Source organism: Myxocyprinus asiaticus, chromosome 37 (assembly GCF_019703515.2).
Source record: "Myxocyprinus asiaticus isolate MX2 ecotype Aquarium Trade chromosome 37, UBuf_Myxa_2, whole genome shotgun sequence".
Taxonomy (NCBI): Eukaryota; Metazoa; Chordata; class Actinopteri; order Cypriniformes; family Catostomidae; genus Myxocyprinus; species Myxocyprinus asiaticus.
In genome coordinates, this window is record NC_059380.1 from 22642157 (window position 1) to 22648983 (window position 6827).

Consider the following 6827-nt stretch of genomic DNA (forward strand, 5'->3'; position numbering starts at 1 on the left):
GAAGCCAAAAGTCATCATGCTCTCTCTTAGAGAGACACAGACATGTTTCCATGAAGCCAAAATTGTCTTTCTTCGAGAAGAACTCTCAAAACCCTCCGGACCTGAATTCCATCACTTTTGCTGTTGTTATCTAAAGCTGAGTCTTCAAGTGCGTGACACAAGCCCCACGCCTCATTACAGAAGGAGATTATGATCCCAGAGTCATGTACCTGTCCAACGTGTCCTTTTTTCTGGCTGAGACTGAACACCACCTTCTCCTTGATCCTTTCCACACCAGAGGATTAGAAGCCTTCGGCAGCTGCTACCTGGTGCGGCACATAATGAAGCAGTCCTGACAACTGGACCTAATCAAAGAGACACTATTTATTTCCATTCCACAGCAAGATGACAGTGTCTGATTCTGAGAGCAGCACTGGGACACTCGAGATGGTTTTTGTGTACTGCTAGAGAGGGCTGGGTGTCTAGAAGGGAGGGAGGGAGGAGGAGGAGGAGGAGGGGGTGATGTTAGGGCGAGTGGCATGGGTTTTACCCCTCCGTTACCTTCCCCTTCTAATACCACATGTATCCATACACATAAGCTCCACCCACTGCCCATTGCAGACTACTCATTTACTTTTACATTTACATTTATTGATTTATCAGAAGCTTTTATCTAAAGAGATGTATAAATGAGGAATACATGAATACTTTTTGTCTGATTATCTGAGATATATCCCACTGTTCAGTTTTTCTTCATTTTCTTTTTCTTAATTGTCTTTTTTTTTAATTTTATTTTTTATGTTCATTGTTGGTTAATGTGATATCAAGCAATGTAAAGGAGACTATAAAGTCCACACTTTTAATCACATCGTCTAAAAACACATAATCTTTTGGTTAATATATTGAAACTACATTGAATTTAAATGACCATTTTAAAAAACATTTGTTTATGAACATCCAAATGAAACCACTTTTTGAAAAAAAACTTTTTTTCATAATTTGCCTCTTTATTAGATTGAATTTTATTACAAAACTTTTAAGCTCCTAAAAGTGGTATAAAGGCAGCATAAAAGTAATCCAGATGACTCAAGTGGTCTAATCCATGTCTTCTTAAACAGTACAGTCGGTTATGCTGCCTTTATGTCCTTTTTGAAGCTTGAAAGTATTGGATTCCATTGACTTACATTGTATGGGCATAATCACATCATACATCTATCCAATCATCTTGAAAATATGGAAATATAAGAAAGAAAGGCATACAAGTTTGAGGCATCAAAGGGGTAAGTACATGATGAGAGAATTATCATTTTTGGGTAAACTATTCCTTTAATATACAGGGTCTATTCAAACTTTGTGTTGATACATTCAATCTTAGGTGTACTATCTATTGTTTTTGTTGTTGCTTTTTCTCATACACGTAACACACTTTCAGACATTTAAGATTAAAGGGTAGCACTTTATAATGAGATAATATTTGTTAACATTAGATAATGCATTTGGTATCATGAACTAACAATGACATTTTTTTTTTTACAGTATTATTAATCTTTGTTAATGTTAGTTAATAAAAATACAATTGTTCATTGTTAGTTTATGTTAGTTCATAGTGCATTAACTAATGTTAACATATACATCTTTTGATTTTAAAAATGTGTTAGTATACATTGAACTTAACATAAACCATGATTTATACAGTAAATGCTGTAAAAGTATTGTTCATGCTAATTAATGTTGTTAAATAATGATAACTAATGTAACCTTAACCCTAAGTGTTACCGGTTAAAGGTTCAAAATCTCCCATTGACTTACATGAGTAGAATATTTTATATACAGTGCATTTTTTACATTTTGTTATGTTGCAGCCTTATGCTAAAATGCTTTAAATTATTTTATTTTTTTCACATCAATCTACACTCCGTACTCCATAATGACAAAGCAAAAAACAGATTTTTGATATCTTTGCAAATGTATTAAAAAGAAAAAACTGAAATATCAAATTGACATAAGTATTTAGACCCTTTGCTATGACACTTGAAATTTAGCTCAGGTGCATCCCATTTCTCTGGATAATATTTGAGATCTTTCTACACTTTGATTGGAGTCCACCTGTGGCAAATTCAATTGATTGGACATGATTTGGGAAGGCACACACCTGTCTATATTAGGTCTCACAGCTGAAAATGCATATCAGAGCAAAAACCAAGCCATGAGGTCAAAGGGACTACTTGCAGAGCTCAGAGACAGGATTGTGTTGAGGCACAGATCTGGGGAAGGTTACAAAAGAATTTCGGCTGCATTGAAGGTTTCCAAGAGCACAGTGACCTCCATAATTCTTAAATGGAAGAAGTTTGGAACAACCAGGACTCTTCCTAGAGCTGGCTGCCCGGCCAAACTGAGCAATCAGGGGAGAAGGGCCTTGTTAAGAACCCGATGGTCACTCTGGTTGAGCTCCAGAGATAATGTGCGGAGATGGGATAAACTTTAGGACAACCATGGCCAGACGGAAGCCTCTCCTCAGTGCAAGACACATGAAAGCCCACTTGGAATTTGCAAAAAAGCACCTAAAAGACTGTCAGACTGTGAGAAACAACATTCTCTGGTCTGGTGAAACGAAGATTGAACTTTTTGACCTCAATTCCAAGCGTCATGTCTGGAGGAAACCAGGCACTGCTCATCACCTGCACAGTACCATCCCAACAGTGAAGCATGGTGGTGGTAGCATCATGGTGTGGGGGTGTTTTTCAGCAGCAGGGACTGGGGGACTGGTCAGGGTTGAAGGAAAGCTGAATGCAGCAAAATACAGAGATAACCTTAATGAAAACCTGGTCCAGAGCGATCAGGACCTCAGACTGGGCTAAAGGTTCACCTTCCAACAGGACAATGACCCTAAGCACACAGCCAAGACAATGCAAGAGTGGCTTAGGGACAAATCTGTGAATGTCCTTGAGTGGCCCAGCCAGAGCACCGGACTTTAACCCAATCGAACATCTCTGGAGAGACCTGAAAATGGCTGTCCACTGATGATCCCCATCCAACCTAACAGAGCTTGAGAGGATCTGCAGTGAAGAATGACAGAAAATCCCCAAATCCAGGTGTGCAAAGCTTGTCGCATCATACCCAAAAAGACTTGAGGCTGTAATCACTGCCAAAGGTGCTTCAACTAAGCACTGAGTTAAGGGTCTGAATAATTGTCAATGTAATTTTTCAGTTTTTTATTTTTAATAAATTTGCAAAGTTATCAAAAATATGTTTTGTTCTTTGTCATTATGGTGTATGGAGTGTAGATTGATGTGAAAATAAATCGATAATTTAAAGCATTTTAGCATAAGGCTGCAACATAAAAAAATGTAGAAAAAATGTAGGGGTCTGAATACTTTATGAATGCACTTTATATAACCATTTATACAATCCTTGCACTGCAAAGTGATTCTGTGTTGATTCTTGTGTGCCATCGAGACACGTACTGTGCGTCATGATGGCAAAAGTGGCTCTGATGCAGAACTTAATTTGCCCAGAACCAAAGTCTAAAACCTAAGCTTACCTTAAGTATTGATATTTCCTTCAGAAAATGTAAATCTAGATATGATAAAAATGTGTTAAACAGAGCTGAGTGTACTATGCTCTTTTTGGTAGATGAAATAATCAAATTAGCCAAAATACTTAATAAACAATCATGCATGGGCCAGACTGAGGATGTGAAGAACTCTGTGAATGACAGGCTTTGCACTTCTGTGGAAATCCAAGCTTTCGTCAACCACTAGTCAGTCCTTGCAGGCCTATTAATGACTGCAGACAGTCTTAAACTATCAGGACATCAAAGTGAATGACAGTAGTTCCCAGAAAAGAGCAGAAACCTCTGAGCCTTGAGAAAATGGAACTCAAAGCCCCAAGAATGTTTAACTGCTAAAAAGTAAAAACACAATTGCCAAGGTTCAATACCTCAATTAAATCACCAGTCTCTCCCAGTCAGGTCTTGATTCAACATGTTTAGATCATTATTCATCATATGTAGTCTATAAAGAAAGTGATGGTTGTTTATTACTGTTTCCATTGAAGATAATTCAGCCTGATGGCAGATCTCTGGGGATTGGTGTTAAGCCATTTTTTTGTAGACAGGGGCCATTGTGGGCATCGTCCATTTAAAAATTCCTTTAAAGCCAAGGTATATTGGTTTTGGTATTGGGAGTGCTATGTATGCTTTCCTTTGGTTTTCCTTTAGACTGAATCATTTACTGAAAAATCCCTCCTTTAGAAAGTTCTAGAGCAGGGACATGCACAGACATTTTGAGGGGCAGGGGCTCTAAACCTTTTTGGTTAAACCTTCGCTTCAAATTTGTCCATTGGACTGGGTGGGTGTACGACAGCAATTACTTTTCGCTATATTTATTTTGTTTGAACCTGTTTTACGTTTTAATGCTTAACTAAACCAATTAATGACACTTTTATCAATTTAGTAGGTAGGCCTGTTAATGTATGATTATGATAACATAAATATTAAAATTACATAAATATTATATAAATAAAATTACATTAAATATTATTATAAAAATTATAAGAAAAAAACTGGATTTAGGTTACATTCTCTTGTTCAAAAAACTTAATTGTGGATAAGAAATAAATGAGTAATTAATTGTATTGAACAGAAGAATGAACAACTGTAAGAAGATTCAAAATCTTTTCCAAACATTCTTGGTATTTACAGGGAGGTTTGGTTTGTAATTAAAAAAATAATACTGTTGTTAATTTAATTATTGAGCCAGTATAAATAAAGGAAAATATCATGTCTGACTTTATGCAAACTAACTCAAACATCACGCATTTAATTTTCATAATAAAATTCCATCAAATTGATGTGTTATGTTTATCAAAATTAAATAAAATAAAAAACTTGATACAGGTTTTATTTATTTATTAAAGATTACACAATTCAATTTGATGAAATTTTGTTAAGAAATTCCATCCGTCTCTATAGCCACTTATTCTATGTAGGGTCATGGGTAGAACTGGAACCTATCCCAGCTGTCTCGGGCCAAAAGCGGGGAAAAACCCTGGACAGGTGGCCAGTACATCACAGGGCAACACATACACATCAAACACATTCACACTCTCACTCACACTTACAGGCAATTCAGAGTCTCCTATTAACCTGCATGTCTTTAGACTGCAGGGTACACTGGAGCACCCGGAGGAAACCCACGTGAACACTCAAACTCCACACAGAAAGGCACAGGTTGTGCTGGGACTCAAACCGGTGACCTTCTTGCTGGTGACTGGCGAGTCACCGTGCTACCCCTTTCTTCTGTGGAACACAAAAGGATATTCTGCAGAATGTCCTTTTGTATATAATAAAGGTAAATAGGGATGGGGACTGTAAAGCTCCCTAAAGGACAAAAAAGCACCATAAAAGTCTCATTAAAATAGTCCATATGACTTGTGCGCTTTATTCCAAGCCTTTTGAAGCCGTACGACAGCCTTGTTTGAATATTCCAGGTTCAATACAAGTTAAGCTTGTGTCCTGGGGCTTTTTCTTTTTAAATAGTGAGTTGTTTAATGTTACAGGTTGGCCCCATTCACTTTCATTGTAAGTGCCTCACTGTAACCCAGATATTTTTTTATATTTTTTAAATATTTTTTTTTTTTAAGAAAAGGAAGGGCAGGGGGCCTGGGTAGCTCAGGGTTTTCGCTCTCAGACTTGTCCTCCGCCACCCGGATTGAGGTGAGTAACCGCGCCACCACAAGGACCTACTAAGTAGTGGGAATTGGGCATTCCAAATTGGGAGAAAAGGAGGGGCAAATCAAAAGTAATTTTTGTTATTTTTCATTTAGCCACAAATGCTGTCAGTTGAGCTTAACTTGTATTCAACCCAGAGTATTCACTTCAAGACGCACTGTGCCAGGCTTGATGTCAATGATGATTGGTCACAAGAACCAATGTTGTGTCTTCCCTACACAAAGCTATTCTATGCCTTTATTAGACTTATAATTAACAACAGGGTTGCCAACAGTCCCATATTAGCTGGGACATCCAGAATTTTGGCTGAAATGGAGGTGTCCTGTATGGGATGCCATTTGTCTTGCCACCCCCTCTGCTTGAACAGTGAGCACCCCATATTTGTGTGGCAAAAGTTGGCAACCCTAATTAGCATCCAAGTTGTATGGATATTTAGGTGAACAAGTTCTTTAAATCCCATTTTGGAGCAAGGAAAAACTCATTTCATGTTGTACCACGATAAATACTTACATAAATGCATCTCTCGCTGTGTGCTTGTTTCCTTAAAATGTTGTGATTTGGGGAAAAACACACATACTACTCTCTCACACACACAAACACACACACACAAAAGCCACTGTAGCCAGAGGCCCATGGGGAACTGAACACTTTTACATTCCAACACTCTTTATTACCTCCATCAGTTTATCATCCATTATTAAGATGAAGAGACAGACCTCCCTCTCTCTGTTGGGAGGTCAGATTGAGGCTTGGCCACAGAACAGGGAACAGGTGAGGCTGGGAAGAAGGCTGCAGTGGTGTAAACTCTAGAGTAAACCATGAGTGTGGTCTCACAGCTGTGCAGGGCGCTAACAACTGAAGTAAAAAAAAATAAATAAAAAAAAAATGGAACATTCAGCCACAACCAGGAGTTTGTTTCACTAATATAGCCTACTAATGAAATAACTGTTACCATTAGAGCTTGAAAATATTTGGTAGATGCATTTACAGGAGACAGAAAAACAACTAAACCCATAAAGATCTCCACTATCTAGCATTAGCAAGGAAAACAACAAAAGTTGGATGGCGTGAACGTTCTGAATATTCCAGTATCCTGGCTTCGGTCCCATCGTGCCGA